General features: G+C 44.7%; 1 protein-coding gene across 1 annotated transcript in view; it reads left to right on the forward strand.

Moving 5' to 3' along the window:
* The window catches only part of PARM1 (prostate androgen-regulated mucin-like protein 1), a 97,905-nt gene that overhangs the window by 44,376 nt on the left and 35,747 nt on the right, over window positions 1–17,782 (forward strand). The gene's annotated exons all lie outside the window — the stretch shown is intronic.

Here is a 17,782-nt window from a genome sequence, read left to right on the forward strand (position 1 = left end):
CTTTTGCGTTCTTCCTTTCTTCGCTGTTTGGAGAACATCACCGGGAAAATGTTGACCTGGGACTATACGGGCGCCATCAGTTTCAGAAGTACTGGGACCCTAACCTTCCTGAATGCCAAAGATTCAGGCCTTGATGACTACCTCCTGAAACTGAAGGAAGGTCCTCTTATTGCCTGCAGATCGAAACAGCACAAAAAAACATTGATTTTTTGTTTTCTTTATTGTCAAATCGCTGTTATTGGATGGATTGCAGGATGGGGTTAATGAGGTGAATCGGTCACCACCAGGTATTCGCTACCCCACCTGAGCGCTTCATAATATATCGATAAAGACCCTGGTTTCAGCAATGTATCTATGAGGGTATGTGCACACGCCGCAGTGGATTGGCCTCTGCCGATCTGCAGCAGTATTTCCTGAGTTTACAGTACCATGTAAACCTATGGGAAAAAAAATCCGCAGTGCACATGCTGCGGAAAAAAACGCGCGGAAACGCTGCGTTGTTAATTCCACAGCATGTCAATTCTTTGTGCGGATTCCGCAGCGGTTTACACCTGCTCCTCAATAGGAATCCACAGGTGTAAAACTGCAGGTGGAATCCGCACAAAAACCGAGAAAAAAACGCGGTGCGGATTTCCTGCGGATTTACCAAAATCAGTGCGGAAAGATCTGCACATCATTCAACGTGCAACGTGTGCACATACCCTGACTATGCTGCTTGCTGCAGTTTTGGTAAAATCACTGTTTTAGGCTACTTTCACACTAGCGTCATACTCGGCCCGTCGCAGTGCTTCGGGCCGACGTACCGACGCATACTGTGGAAGCGCCGCACAACGGGGCAGCGGATGCATTTTTCCAACGCATCTGCTGCCCCATTGTGAGTTGTGGGGAGGTGGGGGCGGAGTTCCGACCGCGCATGCGCGGTTGCAAATGGCTGACACGACGCTCAAAAAAACGTTGCAAGCAAAGTTTTTTTTGTTCGGACGGTCCGCCACAACACGACGCAACCGTCGCATGACGGTTGCGACGTGTGGCAATGCGCCGCAATGCGTCGCTAATGTTAGTCTATGGGGAAAAAACGCATCCTGCAGACAACTTTGCAGGATGCGTTTTTTCCCCAAAACGATGCATTGCGACGTATCCCAAACTACGCTAGTGTGAAAGTAGCCTTATTTGCCTCTAAGCTGCCAATCAGTGGTGGCTCATGAATTTGTAAGACTACATGGCAGCAGGTTTACTAGTCCTCTAATGATAATCTCCCTAGAAAGGGATGCATCGGTGGAATCAGGGTCTTTGTCTCTACATCATTCTGCTCTCAAATTAAGTGGCAAAAATCTGGTGACAGATTTTCTTTAAGGATTGTGTCACTTATTTTTTTTCCCCCCTAAAAAAACTTATTTTTTTAGCTCCTAAAAAAATTCTTCTGCATCACGATTATGGAGGAAATTAAGCGTCATAAAGTGCCCGTTCATATCAGTGAGTTTCTGTGTAATGCAGGACAGGGCACACCCTTTATAGATAGAGGCGCTCTTTGTAATTGCTTGCCACTCTGGCCAAGAAATGAGGATAGCAGAATTCCATAATAATTTATACCATAAGTTTAGTAATCTGTGCCCCCTTATCAGCCACAATATAGGAGACCTTTGTGCCATGTGGCCTCTCAGACTGCATTTGCCAAAGCTTGGTGCTTTCTGCCTTTTCACCTTTTGGCATACGGTTTATGCTGTGATTTTCCTTGGCTCTTTTTCATCATGAGACAATGTAGCATTCTGTACATGTTCCCAATAAGATATCAATTTCTAGCATTCATTTATTTCATGCTAAATGTCAGGAGCTTCATGGTAATTCAAGGGAAAAGAAAGTTGTCACTGGGGAGCGCTGTGAGGGTCACAGTTAAAAATGAAGGCAAAAGGTCCACCGCAGCTCCAGCCTTCTAAACTTCCAGGAGGATACAAAATGCAGTAGAAAATAGTAATAACGGTCTTAGGAGTGCTGGAAATGAGACCAAAACGAGGATTTTAGTGTTGAACCACAACGCGTTTCAACGGTTAAACCGTCTTCATCAGATGGAACGCGTTGTGGTTCAACACTAAAATCCTTGTTTTGGTCTCATTTCCAGCGCACCTAAGGCTGCGTGTCCACGATCAGGATAGCCGGCGGTATCGTCGGAGCGGCTTAGCCGCTCTGCGGTAAGCCCCGCCCCCTTCTGGAGACGCGATGATGCCGGATGTGTTCACAGCACACATCCGGCATCATCGCTCCCCACCATAGGGCCCTGTGCTATATCTTGCGGCGACGCAGCGTCGCCGCAAGATATACGGACATGCTGCGATCTGAAAAGACGCGCAGCATGTCCGGAGTCGCAGGGCCGCCGCGTGCGTGTTACCACGCATAGTGGAGACGGGATTTCATTAAATCCCCTCCACTATGCTGTAACATCTGGACGCTGCGTGTCTGACGCTGCGGCTCTATGCAGCGTCAGACACGCAGCGTTTCCTGATCGTGGAAACAGACCCTAAGACCATTATTACTATTTTCTACTGCAGGAGCTTCATGGTGGCTGGGCAAAAAGCAAGGTGAAATAGACAGGCTTCTCGCTACAAGTGTCTACATGTTATTCTAAGGCAGGGGTCTCAAACTCAGCCGGGTAAATGGGCCGCACATAGAAAAAATGAGACTATGGAGAAGACTACATTTTCAGTGATACTGTATTTCTATGACTTTTTGATCATGTTTTTTTCTTTGTAATGGTGTTTGGCATATGGGTATGGTACTACAGGTCTTCTCTTTTCAATTTTTACATAAAACAACATTTTTAGTGAGCAAATATTATTTTGTTATTTTTTTCATTTATTTTACTTTTTAAAAAAAAAAAAAAAAATGTTTTCTTTTTTGACCCTCAGTCAGCCCCATACAGTATTCTGCTGCATTTTACATACACATAAAAAGTCTTCTCGCCTGACCTTGCTCCCTCGGCGGACAGCGTCCTCTTCCCCCTTCACAGCCGGGCCGCTTAACAATGACATCACTTGCGGCCTCTGATTGGCCAGTAGCTAGTATTGGAATTGCAGTGCGGAGAGTTGGTCTTTGCGCCGCAATACATTTCGATTGAAAAGAAGGGCTGACGTCGGCGGGGCCCTGGCTCACTAGACACGATTGTCTCAGGAGCCTGAGGACTGCACAACTGCTCCTCAGGGGCCTCATGTTTTAGACCCCTGTTCTAAGAGCTCGTTCACACCAGCATATACATCGGAAGTCGGCATCTTCTCTGTGCCCAGGTCGGCTAAGTGACGGGTCATCTAATTGTGTATGTAATTAATGAGGTGAATTGGTCACCGGATACAAATCCTTCACTGTACTATTACTGCCTGGTAGGTAATGTCAAAAGACAGCCCTGTGGGGGATGGGAGAAGTGTGATCTGTCTAGCTGAAAGTGACATGAAATGGTCTGTTGCCTGCAAGGTCTATTATTTTATTACCTGAGATGACAATGATAGGGAAGTATTTGTAGAAAGGGGCATCTAGTACAAGGAGAAAGGGCTCCTGACAAAAATCAGGATGCCTCTAAGAGGAGACTATTTTGCGTGTACTACCATCGGTGAAGGCTTCACCATCGGTGAAGGCTTCACCATCGGTGAAGGCATGGCATTGCAATAGAGCGCAGAAGTCCTCAGGAAAGGAGATAAAAACAGTCATCAGGTGGAAGACTTTCATCTGTAGTGAAGATGTGTCCTGAGTGTGAATCCACGATCCCTGAACCTGTTACCTAGGTGAAGACTAACTAACCAAATCACGTAGATTTCATGACACTGTGGTTAGAAGAACACAATTCTATGGGGGGTGTCTGCTGCTCATCTATTTTATTGTGGCCTTTGAATCTGCTTTTGGATTTATCTGTCAGTTTTTGTAGTACATGGTCAGCCGTCTGGTACAGAGAATGAGTTACTATATTACTTCCCGCCAAAATAACGTTTTCCACAAGGTGTGCTTTTTCACAAGGAGGACATATGTTTCTTAATGTAAATATGTAGTTTTTTTTTTTTTTTACATTTACAATGGTAACCAGGGTAAATATCGGGTTACTAAGCGCGGCCCTGCGCTTAGTAACCCGATGTTTACCCTGGTTACAAGTGAAGACATCGCTGAATCGGCGTCACACACGCCGATTCAGCGATGTCAGCGGGTGATCCAGCGACGAAATAAAGTTCTGGCCTTCTAGCTCCGACCAGCGATGTCACAGCAGGATCCAGATCGCTGCTGCGTGTCAAACACAACGATATCGCTATCCAGGACGCTGCAACATCACGGATCGCTATCGTTATCATTCTAAAGTTGCTCATTGTGAAGGTACCTTTAGGCTCAATTGTCCTTAGGCTGACAAAAACATAGACTTTAAATGGAAAAGCACCTAATCTGCTCAACCTCCTCTTCATTCAAGGTTCTCCTCAGTGTGATTTTTCAGTGAGGAGAAAAAAGATTCTCCGGACCTCACCCAAGTGAGCATGGGACCCAGTGCACGAAAACCACTGATCAAACAATGGTTATGTATTCAAAGGAAAGGGGATAATATTTTATCATAGGAAAGCATATTTTATCATAGGAAAAGCTTTATTTTATTATGATTATTATACTCAATACAACATTTTATTTTATTTTATTTTGTGGTCATTTACCATATTTTGGATGTTTCCTGACTGCACTCATTCTTGGATGCCATCCTAAAGCTGTGAGCAATAGGGGTAAATTTTGACCCTTTTTTAGGGTACGTTCACATTTGCGTTGTTGTGTGTTGCGTCGGCGACGCAATGCACAACGCATGCAAAAACGCATGGTTTTGTGACGCATGCGTCCATTTTTGGCTTGCTTTTGGACGCAAAAAAAATGCAACTTGTTGCGTCCTCTGCGCCCTGATGCTTGCGCCAAAAAAACGCATGCGTCACAAAACGCAAGACAACGCATGTCCATGCGCCCCCCATGTTAAATATAGGGGCGCATGGCGCATGCGTCGCCGCGGCTGCACCCGCCGCAATGCTATTGTGAACGTAGCCTTACAGCTATTTGAATGGAGTACAACCATGCGGGCACATTGATAATGACGACATTAGGGACTATGACAGCCCTAGCCCCTTGAGGAAGCCTGTCAAGGCAAAGCTTGTTGGGGAGGCTATGAACTACTTTTAGCTACTTTATAGAATCCTGTATGTATTATAGATCCTACGTTCCTTGATATGTCTCTACTGAACCATGGACTGCAGCCGTGGTGGTTAGGATTACCTAGTATTAGTTACAGTGGGAAAATAAGTATTTGATCCCTTGCTGGTTTTGTAAGTTTGCCCACTGACAAAGACATGAACAGAAAAAGGGAGATGGGGCTAAACCACCAAAAGGACAATCACAAAGTCCATAAAAATTATCACATTTTAATAAATCCTTAATTAAATGCAAAATGACAAGTCAGAACAGACAAGGGATAAAATAACACACATGTACAGTAAAACACATAAGAGCATGGTGGACCACATGGGCAATTGATATCATGAAAATAGTAGGGACATAAAACCATTGGTCCTTCACAATAGAGTAATATGGTGAAATAATGACTAATACTGATCATCAGCAATTCAAGACAAATGAAGGAACCAATCCAAAACGTGCGTTGGGGAGGGGAGGCGTACCACTGGGCTCTTTGGGTGAAATTAACCAGACAATGACCTGTTATGTGATATTTTGTCTTGTATTGCTGATGATCAGTATTAGTCACAGGAAACAGTTTCTTCTACATTCTACCTACAAGTATTGCTTCATTCTATGACTGTTTCAGTATGTGCAGCCAAATACAGGAGATTCATCTACAATATTACCACATTATATGAGTAAGGATGATTGTCTCGTATCAGGCCCCAGAAACAGTGGAGAAGGGTAAAATCTATCTATCCATCTACAGTGGCATGTAAAAGTTTGGACACCCCTGGTCAAAATTACTGTTTTTGTGAACAGTTATGCAAGTTGAAGATGAAATGAGCTCTATACGGACTAAAGTTAAAGATGACACATTTCCTTTGTATTTTAGGCAAAAAAATAAAATATTGTAATTTTTTTACATTTTAAAAATTGCAAAAGGGAAAATGGGCCAATGCAAAAGTTTGGGCACCCTGCATGGTTAACCCCTTTCTGCCATTAGACGTACTATTCCGTCCATGTGGGGTGGGCTTTACTTCCCAAGGACGGAATAGTACGTCATAGGCGATCGGCCGCGCTCACGGGGGGGGCGCGGCCGATCGCGGCCGAGTGTCAGCTGCTTATTGCAGCTGACATCCGGCACTATGTGCCAGGAGCGGTCACGGACCGCCCCCGGCACATTAACCCCCGGCACACCGCGATCAAACATGATCGCGATGTGCCGGCGGTGCAGGGAAGCATCGCGCAGGGAGGGGGCTCCCTGCGTGCTTCCCTGAGACCCCCGCAGCAACGCGATGTGATCGCGTTGCTCCGGGGGTCTCTTACCTTCTCCCTGCACCAAGTCCCGGATCCAAGATGGCTACGGATCCGGGTCCTGCAGGGAGGGAGGTGGCTTACCAAGTGCCTGCTCAAAGCAGGCACTTGGTAACGCTGCAGAGCTGTTTGACAGATCAAGTGTGTAAAAAAAAAAAAAAATCCTAAATAATGAAAAAAAAAAATAAATATTATTCCCATAAATACATTTCTTTATCTAAATAAAAAAAAAACCAATAAAAGTACACATATTTAGTATCGCCGCGTCCGTAACGACCCGACCTATAAAACTGGCCCACTAGTTAACCCCTTCAGTAAACACCGTAAGGAAAAAAAAAAAACGAGGCAAAAAACAACGCTTTATTATCATACCGCCGAACAAAATGTGGAATAACACGCGATCAAAAAGACAGATATAAAAAACCATGGTACCGCTGAAAGCGTCATCTTGTCCCGCAAAAAATGAGCCACCATACAGCAACATCAGCAAAAAAATAAAAAAGTTATAGTCCTCAGAATAAAGCGATGCAAAAATAATTATTTTTTCTATAAATTAGTTTTTATCGTATAAAAGCGCCAAAACATAAAAAAATGATATAAATGAGGTGTCGCTGTAATCGTACTGACCCGAAGAATAAGACTGCTTTATCAATTTTACCAAACGTGGAACGGTATAAACGCCTCCCCCAAAAGAAATTCATGAATAGCTGGTTTTTGCTAATTCTGCCTCACAAAAATCGGAATAAAAAGCGATCAAAAAATGTCACGTGCCCGAAAGTGTTACCAATAAAAACGTCAACTCGTCCCGCAAAAAACAAGACCTCACATGACTCTGTGGACTCAAATATGGAAAAATTATAGCTCTCAAAATGTGGTAACGCAAAAAATATTTTTTGCAATAAAAAGCGTCTTTCAGTGAGTGACGGATGCCAATCATAAAAATCCGCTAAAAAACCCGCTATAAAAGTAAATCAAACCCCCCTTCATTACCCCCTTAGTTAGGGAAAAATAAAAAAAAAATTAAAAAATGTATTTATTTCCATTTTCCCATTAGGGTTAGGGCTAGGGTTAGGGCTAGGGTTAGGGCTAGGGTTAGGGCTAGGGTTATGGTTAGGGCTAGGGTTAGGGCTAGGGATAAGGCTAGGGTAAAGGCTACAGTTAGGGTTAAGGCTACAGTTAGGGTTAAGGCTACAGTTAGGGTTAAGGCTACAGTTAGGGTTAAGGCTACAGTTAGGGTTGGGGCTAAAGTTAGGGTTAGGGTTTGGATTACATTTGCGGTTGGGAATAGGGTTGGGATTAGGGTTAGGGGTGTGTCTGGGTTAGAAGTGTGGTTTGGGTTACCGTTGGAATTAGGGTTAGGGGTGTGTTTGGATTAGGGTTTCAGTTATAATTGGGGGGTTTCCACTATTTAGACACATCAGGGGCTCTCCAAACGCGACATGGCGTCCGATCTCAATTCCAGCCAATTCTGCGTTGAAAAGGTAAAACAGTGCTCCTTCCCTTCCGAGCTCTCCCGTGTGCCCAAACAGGAGTTTACCCCAACATATGGGGTATCAGCGTACTCAGGACAAATTGTACAACAACTTTTGGGGTGCAATTTCTCCTGTTACCCTTGGGAAAATACAAAACTGGGGGCTAAAAAATAATTTTGGGGGAAAAAAAAGATTTTTTAATTTTCACGGCTCTGCTGTTGTGAATTTTGTGGCAGAGTTCACTCCTGTGGTCACAAGTGGTACTTCGGCTGATTCTCTCTGGGATCTTCCGTTTGTGGAGGAAAGTGGTACTGCAGCTTCTGAGTTTCCTCCCTCAGGTGATCTGGTGAGCTCGTTAGCTTCTTCTCTACTTAACTCCACCTGATGCTTTGATCTATGCTTCCTGTCAATGTTTCAGTGTGGGACTTGTTTTTTTCCCTGGATCATTCCTGTGGCCTGCTGCTCTGCAAAGCTAAGTTTTGCTTATGTTATTTTGTTGCTATTTTTCTGTCCAGCTTGCTTAATTGGTTTTTCTCGCCTGCTGGAAGCTCTGAGACGCAGAGGGACCACCTCCGTACCGTTAGTCGGTGCGGAGGGTCTTTTTGTCCCCTCTGCGTGGTTTTTTATAGGTTTTTGTGCTGACCGCAAAGTTATCTTCCCTATCCTCGTTCTGTTCAGCTAGTCGGGCCTCACTTTGCTAAATCTGTTTCATCTCTGTGTTTGTGTTTTCATCTTACTCACAGTCATTATATGTGGGGGGCTGCCTTTTCCTTTGGGGAATTTCTCTGAGGCAAGGTAGGCTTATTTTTCTATCTTCAGGATTAGCTAGTTTCTTAGGCTGTGACGAGGCGCCTAGGTTCTGGTCAGGAGCGCTCCACGGCTACCTTTAGTGTGGTTTGATAGGCTTAGGGATTGCGGTCTGCAGAGTTCCCACGTCTCAGAGCTCGTTCTATTATTTTGGGTTATTGTCAGTTCACTGTATGTGCTCTGACCTCCATGTCCATTGTGATTCTGAATTGCCTTTCATAACAGTACAGGAAGCCAAAAGTGCTAATGATTCTCAATAGAGGGAAAAAAGAAGTTCTGAGACCATTTTTTTTTTCTTTGCACTGTGTTTTGTCTTTTTTTTCCCCTAGACATTTGGGTGGATCAGGACACAGGTGTAGCAATGGACATTAAAGGTCTGTCTTCATGTGTGGATCAGCTCACGGCAAGAGTTCAAAATATTCAAGATTTTGTGGTCCAGAATTCTTTGCTTGAACCGAGAATTCCTATTCCAGATTTGTTTTTTGGAGATAGAACTAAATTTCTGAGTTTCAAAAATAATTGTAAACTATTTCTGGCTTTGAAACCTCGCTCTTCTGGTGACCCAATTCAACAGGTTAGGATCGTCATTTCTTTTTTGCGCGGCGACCCTCAGGACTGGGCGTTTTCTCTTGCGTCAGGAGATCCTGCATTGAGTAATATCGATGCGTTTTTCCTGGCGCTTGGGTTGCTGTACGATGAGCCTAATTCAGTGGATCAGGCAGAGAGAAGTTTGCTGGCTCTTTGTCACGCTCAGGATGAGATAGAGGTATATTGTCAGAAATTTAGAAAGTGGTCAGTGCTCACTCAATGGAATGAATCTGCGCTGGCAGCAATATTCAGAAAGGGTCTCTCTGAAGCCCTTAAGGATGTCATGGTGGGATTTCCTATGCCTGCTGGTTTGAATGAGTCTATGTCTTTGGCCATTCAGATCGGTCGACGCTTGCGTGAGCGTAAACCTGTGCACCATTTGGCGGTATTACCTGAACTTAAACCTGAGCCTATGCAGTGTGATAGGACCTTGACCAGAGTTGAACGGCAAGAACATAGACGTCTGAATGGTCTGTGTTTCTACTGTGGTGATTCCACTCATGCTATCTCTGATTGTCCTAAGCGCACTAAGCGGTTCGCTAGGTCTGCCACCATTGGTACTGTACAGTCAAAATTTCTTCTGTCCGTTACCTTGATCTGCTCTTTGTCATCATATTCTGTCATGGCATTTGTGGATTCAGGCGCTGCCCTGAATTTGATGGACTTTGAATATGCTAAGCGTTGTGGGTTTTTCTTGGAGCCCTTGCAGTGTCCTATTTCATTGAGAGGAATTGATGCTACGCCTTTGGCCAAGAATAAGCCTCAATACTGGACCCAGCTGACCATGTGCATGGCTCCTGCACATCAGGAGGTTATTCGCTTTCTGGTGTTGCATAATCTGCATGATGTGGTCGTGTTGGGGTTGCCATGGCTACAAGCCCATAATCCAGTATTAGATTGGAAATCCATGTCGGTGTCCAGCTGGGGTTGTCAGGGGGTACATGGTGATGTTCCATTTCTGTCAATTTCGTCATCCACTCCTTCTGAGGTCCCAGAGTTCTTGTCTGATTACCGGGATGTATTTGATGAGCCCAAGTCCAATACCCTACCTCCGCATAGGGATTGTGATTGTGCTATCAATTTGATTCCTGGTAGTAAATTCCCAAAAGGTCGATTGTTTAATTTGTCCGTGCCTGAGCACACCGCTATGCGCAGTTATGTGAAGGAATCCCTGGAGAAGGGGCATATTCGCCCGTCATCGTCGCCATTAGGAGCAGGGTTTTTTTTTGTAGCCAAGAAGGATGGTTCGCTGAGACCTTGTATAGATTACCGCCTTCTTAATAAGATCACGGTTAAATTTCAGTACCCCTTGCCATTGTTATCTGATCTGTTTGCTCGGATTAAGGGGGCTAGTTGGTTCACAAAGATAGATCTTCGTGGTGCGTATAATCTGGTGCGAATTAAGCAAGGTGATGAATGGAAAACTGCATTTAATACGCCCGAGGGTCATTTTGAGTGTCTCGTGATGCCGTTCGGACTTGCCAATGCTCCATCAGTGTTTCAGTCCTTTATGCATGACATCTTCCGAGAGTACCTGGATAAATTCCTGATTGTGTACTTGGATGACATTTTGATCTTCTCGGATGATTGGGAGTCTCATGTGAAGCAGGTCAGAACGGTTTTTCAGGTCCTGCGTGCTAATTCTTTGTTTGTGAAGGGATCAAAGTGTCTCTTTGGTGTGCAGATGGTTTCATTTTTGGGGTTCATCTTTTCCCCTTCTACTATCGAGATGGATCCTGTTAAGGTCCAAGCCATCCATGATTGGACTCAGCCGACATCTCTGAAAAGTCTGCAAAAGTTCCTGGGGTTTGCTAATTTTTATCGTCGCTTCATCTGCAATTTTTCTAGTATTGCTAAACCATTGACCGATTTGACCAAAAAGGGTGCTGATGTGGTCAATTGGTCTTCTGCTGCTGTGGAAGCTTTTCAAGAGTTGAAGCGTCGTTTTTCTTCTGCCCCTGTGTTGTGTCAACCAGATGTTTCTCTTCCGTTCCAGGTCGAGGTTGATGCTTCTGAGATTGGAGCAGGGGCTGTTTTGTCGCAGAGAGGTTCTGGTTGTTCAGTGATGAAACCATGCGCTTTCTTTTCCAGGAAGTTTTCGCCTGCTGAGCGTAATTATGATGTGGGCAACCGAGAGTTGCTGGCCATGAAGTGGGCATTCGAGGAGTGGCGTCATTGGCTTAAAGGAGCTAAGCATCGCGTGGTGGTATTGACTGATCATAAGAACTTGACTTTTCTCGAGTCTGCCAAGCGCTTGAATCCTAGACAAGCTCGTTGGTCGTTGTTTTTTGCCCGTTTTGACTTTGTGATTTCGTACCTTCCGGGCTCTAAAAATGTGAAGGCGGATGCTCTGTCTAGGAGTTTTGTACCCGACTCTCCGGGTTTATCTGAGCCGGCGGGTATCCTCAAGGAAGGAGTAATTGTGTCTGCCATCTCCCCTGATTTGCGGCGGGTGCTGCCAAAATTTCAGGCTAATAAACCTGATCGTTGCCCAGCGGAGAAACTGTTTGTCCCTGATAGGTGGATGAATAGAGTTATCTCTGAACTTCATTGTTCGGTGTTGGCTGGTCATCCTGGAATCTTTGGTGCCTGAGAGTTAGTTGCTAGATCCTTTTGGTGGCCCTCTCTGTCGCGGGATGTGCGTGCTTTTGTGCAGTCCTGTGGGATTTGTGCTCGGGCTAAGCCCTGCTGTTCTCGTGCCAGTGGGTTGCTTTTGCCCTTGCCGGTCCCGAAGAGGCCTTGGACACATATCTCTATGGATTTTATTTCTGACCTTCCCGTTTCTCAAAAGATGTCAGTCATTTGGGTGGTCTGTGATCGCTTTTCTAAGATGGTCCATCTGGTACCCTTGTCTAAATTGCCTTCCTCCTCTGATTTGGTGCCTTTGTTCTTCCAGCATGTGGTTCGTTTGCATGGCATTCCAGAGAATATTGTTTCTGACAGAGGTTCCCAGTTTGTTTCGAGGTTTTGGCGAGCCTTTTGTGGTAGGATGGGCATTGACTTGTCTTTTTCCTCGGCTTTCCATCCTCAGACTAATGGCCAGACCGAGCGAACCAATCAGACCTTGGAAACATATCTGAGGTGCTTTGTTTCTGCTGATCAGGATGACTGGGTGTCCTTTTTGCCTTTGGCTGAGTTCGCCCTTAATAATCGGGCCAGCTCGGCTACCTTGGTTTCACCGTTTTTCTGCAATTCTGGGTTCCATCCTCGTTTCTCTTCTGGACAGGTTGAGTCTTCGGACTGTCCTGGTGTGGATACTGTGGTGGACAGGTTGCAGCTGATTTGGACTCAGGTAGTGGACAATTTGACCTTGTCCCAGGAGAAGGCTCAACTTTTCGCTAATCGCAGACGCCGTGTGGGTCCCCGACTTCGTGTTGGGGATCTGGTTTGGTTATCTTCTCGTCATATTCATATGAAGGTTTCCTCTCCTAAGTTTAAACCTCGTTTTATTGGTCCGTATAGGATTTCTGAGGTTCTTAATCCTGTGTCTTTTCGTCTGACCCTTCCAGATTCTTTTTCCATACATAACGTATTCCATAGGTCATTGTTGCGGAGATACGTGGCACCTATGGTTCCATCTGTTGGGTCTCCTGCCCCGGTTTTGGTGGAGGGGGAATTGGAGTATATTGTGGAGAAGATTTTGGATTCTCGTGTTTCAAGACGGAAACTCCAGTATCTGGTTAAATGGAAGGGTTATGCTCAGGAGGATAATTCCTGGGTTTTTGCCTCTGATGTCCATGCTCCCGATCTTGTTCATGCCTTTCATGTGGCTCATCCTGGTCGGCCTGGGGGCTCTGGTGAGGGTTCGGTGACCCCTCCTCAAGGGGGGGGTACTGTTGTGAATTCTGTGGCAGAGTTCACTCCTGTGGTCACAAGTGGTACTTCGGCTGATTCTCTCTGGGATCTTCCGTTTGTGGAGTAAAGTGGTACTGCAGCTTCTGAGTTTCCTCCCTCAGGTGATCTGGTGAGCTCGTTAGCTTCTTCTCTACTTAACTCCACCTGATGCTTTGATCTATGCTTCCTGTCAATGTTTCAGTGTGGGACTTGTTTTTTTCCCTGGATCATTCCTGTGGCCTGCTGCTCTGCAAAGCTAAGTTTTGCTTATGTTATTTTGTTGCTATTTTTCTGTCCAGCTTGCTTAATTGGTTTTTCTCGCCTGCTGGAAGCTCTGAGACGCAGAGGGACCACCTCCGTACCGTTAGTCGGTGCGGAGGGTCTTTTTGTCCCCTCTGCGTGGTTTTTTATAGGTTTTTGTGCTGACCGCAAAGTTATCTTCCCTATCCTCGTTCTGTTCAGCTAGTCGGGCCTCACTTTGCTAAATTTGTTTCATCTCTATGTTTGTGTTTTCATCTTACTCACAGTCATTATATGTGGGGGGCTGCCTTTTCCTTTGGGGAATTTCTCTGAGGCAAGGTAGGCTTATTTTTCTATCTTCAGGATTAGCTAGTTTCTCAGGCTGTGACGAGGCGCCTAGGTTCTGGTCAGGAGCGCTCCACGGCTACCTTTAGTGTGGTTTGATAGGCTTAGGGATTGCGGTCTGCAGAGTTCCCACGTCTCAGAGCTCGTTCTATTATTTTGGGTTATTGTCAGTTCACTGTATGTGCTCTGACCTCCATGTCCATTGTGATTCTGAATTGCCTTTCATAACACTCTGCGTTATAAACTGTAGTGAAACACTTGGGGGCTCAAAGTTCTCACAACACATCTAGATAAGTTTGTGGGGGGGTCTAGTTTCCAAAATGGGGTCACTTGTGGGGGGTTTCTACTGTTTAGGTACATTAGGGGCTCTGCAAACGCAATGTGACGCCTGCAGACCATTCCATGTAAGTCTGTATTTCAAATGGCACTCCTTCCCTTCCGAGCCTTCCCATGCGCCCAAACGGTGGTTCCCCCCCACATATGGGGTATCAGCGCACTCAGGACAAATTGCACAACAAATTTTGGGGTCCAATTTCTCCTGTTACCCTTGGGAAAATACAAAACTGGGGGCTAAAAAATAAGTTTTGTGGGAAATTTTTTTTTTTTATTTTCATGGCTCTGCGTTATAAACTGTAGTGAAACACTTGGGGGCTCAAAGTTCTCACAACACATCTAGATAAGTTCGTGGGGGGGTCTAGTTTCCAATATGGGGTCACTTGTGGGGGGTTTCTACTGTTTAGGTACATTAGGGGCTCTGCAAACGCAATGTGACGCCTGCAGACCATTCCATCTAAGTCTGCATTCCAAATGGCGCTCCTTCCCTTCCCAGCCCTCCCATGCGCCCAAACAGTGGTTCCCCCCCACATATGGGGCATCAGCGCACTCAGGACAAATTGTACAACAAATTTTGGGGTCCAATTTCTCCTGTTACCCTCGAGAAAATACAAAACTGGGGGCTAAAAAATAATTTTGGGGGGAATGTTTTTTTTTATTTTCACGGCTCTGCGTTAGAAACTGTAGTGAAACACTTGGGGGCTCAAAGTTCTCACAACACATCTAGATAAGTTCCTTGGGGGGTCTAGTTTCCAATATGGGGTCACTTGTGGGGGGTTTCTACTGTTTAGGTACATTAGGGGCTCTGCAAACGCAATGTGACGCCTGCAGATCATTCCATCTAAGTCTGTATTTCAAATGGCGCTCCTTCCCTTCCGAGCCTTCCCATGCGCCCAAACGGTGGTTCCCCCCCACATATGGGGTATCAGCGCACTCAGGACAAATTGCATAACAAATTTTGGGGTCCAATTTCTCCTGTTACCCTTGGGAAAATACAAAACTGGGGGCTAAAAAATAATATTTGTGGGAAAAAATGTTTGTTTTATTTTTACGGCTCTGCATTATAAACTTCTGTGAAGCTCTTGGTGGGTCAAAGTGCTCACCACACATCTAGATAAATTCCTTAGGGGGTCTACTTTCCAAAATGGTGTCACTTGTGGGGGGTTTCAATATTTAGGCACATCAGTGGCTCTCCAAACGCAACATGGCGTCTCATCTCAATTCCTGTGAATTTTGCATTGAAAAGTCAAACGGCGCTCCTTCCCTTCCGAGCTCTCCCATGCGCCCAAACAGTGGTTTACCCCCACATATGGGGTATCAGCGTACTCAGGACAAATTGTACAACAACTTTTTGGTTCCAATTTCTTCTCTTACCATTGGGAAAATAAAAAATTGGGGGCGAAAAGATCATTTTTTTTCACAAAAATTATTTTTTATTTTTACGGTTCTGCATTATAAACTTCTGTGAAGCACTTGGTGGGTCAAAGTGCTCACCACACCTTTAGATAAGTTCCTTAGGGGGTCTACTTTCCAAAATGGTGTCACTTGTGGGGGGTTTCAATGTTTAGGCACATCAGTGGCTCTTCAAACGCAACATGGCGTCCCATCTCAATTCCTATCAATTTTGCATTGAAAGGTCAAACGGCACTCCTTCCCTTCCGAGGTCTCCCATGCACCCAAACAGTGGTTTACCCCCACATATGGGGTATCAGAGTACTCAGGACAAATTGTGCAACAACTTTTTGGTTCCAATTTCTTCTCTTACCATTGGGAAAATAAAAAATTGGGGGCGAAAAGATAATTTTTGTGAAAAAAAAATTATTTTTTATTTTTACGGTTCTGCATTATAAACTTCTGTGAAGCACTTGGTGGGTCAAAGTGCTCACCACACCTCTAGATAAGTTCCATAGGGGGTCTACTTTCCAAAATGGTGTCACTTGTGGGGTTTTCAATGTTTAGGCACATCAGTGGCTCTCCAAACGCAACATGGCGTCCCATCTCAATTCCAGTCAATTTTGCATTAAAAAGTCAAATGGTGCTCCTTCCCTTCCGAGCTCTGCCATGCGCCCAAACTGTGGTTTACCTCCACTTATGGGGTATCAGCGTACTCAGGACAAATTGTACAACAAGGTTTGGGGTCCATTTTCTCCTGTAACTCTTGGCAAAATAAAACAAATTGGAGCTGAAGTAAATTTCTTGTGAAAAAAAGTTAAATGTTAATTTTTATTTAAACATTCCAAAAATTCCTGTGAAACACCTGAAGGGTTAATAAACTTCTTGAATGTGGTTTTTAGAACTTTGAGGGGTGCAGCTTTTAGAATGGTGTCACACTTGGGTATTTTCTATCATATAGACCCCTCAAAATGACTTCAAATGAGATGTGGTCCCTAAAATAAAATGGTGTTGTAAAAATGAGAAATTGCTGGTCAACTTTTAACCCTTATAACTCCCTAACAAAAAAAAAATTTGGTTCCAAAATTGTGCTGATGTAAAGTAGACATGTGGGAAATGTTACTTATTAAGTATTTTGTGTGACATATCTCTGTGATTTAATTGCATAAAAATTCAAAGTTGGAAAATTGCGAAATTTTCAAAATTTTCGCCATGTTTCCGTTTTTTTCACAAATAAACGCAGGTAATATCAAAGAAATTTTACCACTATCATGAAGTACAATATGTCACGAGAAAACAATGTCAGAATTACCGGGATCCGTTGAAGCGTTCCAGAGTTATAACCTCATAAAGGGACAGTGGTCAGAATTGTAAAAATTGGCCCGGTCCATAACGTGCAAACCACCCTTGGGGGTAAAGGGGTTAATACCTAGAAGCACCCCCTTTTGCAAGTTTCACAGCTTGTAAATGCTTTTTGTAGCCAGACAAGAGTCTTTCAATTATTGTTTGAGGGATTTTCAGTCATTCTTCCTTGGAAAATTCTTCCAGTTCTGTGAGATTACTGGGTCATCTTGCGTTCCCTGCTATTTAAAGGTCTAGCCACAGATTTTCAATGATGCTCAGATCAGGGGACTGTGAGGGCCATTGTAATACCTTCAGCTTGCGCCTTTTGAGGTAGTCTGTTGTGGATTTTGATGTGTGTTTAGGATCACTATCCATTTGTAGAAGTCATCATCTTGTCAACTTCAGCTTTTATACAGATGGTGTTATATTTGCATCAAGAATTCGTTGAAAATTCATTCAATTTACTTGTAACAACCCTGCCGGCATCACTACATGGCCTTCCATCCCCCACCTGCCTTACACACCAATTTACTCACTACTCCGGGCCATGCTGTGAGTTCTGTCTTCTGACGGTTCCATGCTGGAAGAAACAGCACACAGATTTCAAACACCGAGAGTGAGCTTGGAGTTGAAGCGAGGGAGGACATGAAGGCCCAGAGCTGGGCGGGCCCCTAAGCACTCTGGGCCCTGACACAGCTGCAACCCCTGCGACCTCGGTAGTTACGCCCCTGACAGCTCTGATATCTGTGAAGAAGATGAGATTAGTGGCTTGGGTTTGGCAGGACAGGGCCGGTGGGCCTTCCACAGCATAACATTTACTGGTGTAAACTACAGCTCAAATCTACGTCTGCTCATAGAGTTCCCATCTTGGCACATGGACAGGCAAACATACCAAAGTGCACTTCTTAATAATGTCTGCTTCAATGTACTGTGGTTTC

Source organism: Ranitomeya imitator, chromosome 1, assembly GCF_032444005.1.
Source record: "Ranitomeya imitator isolate aRanImi1 chromosome 1, aRanImi1.pri, whole genome shotgun sequence".
In the NCBI taxonomy this organism is placed as follows: domain Eukaryota; kingdom Metazoa; phylum Chordata; class Amphibia; order Anura; family Dendrobatidae; genus Ranitomeya; species Ranitomeya imitator.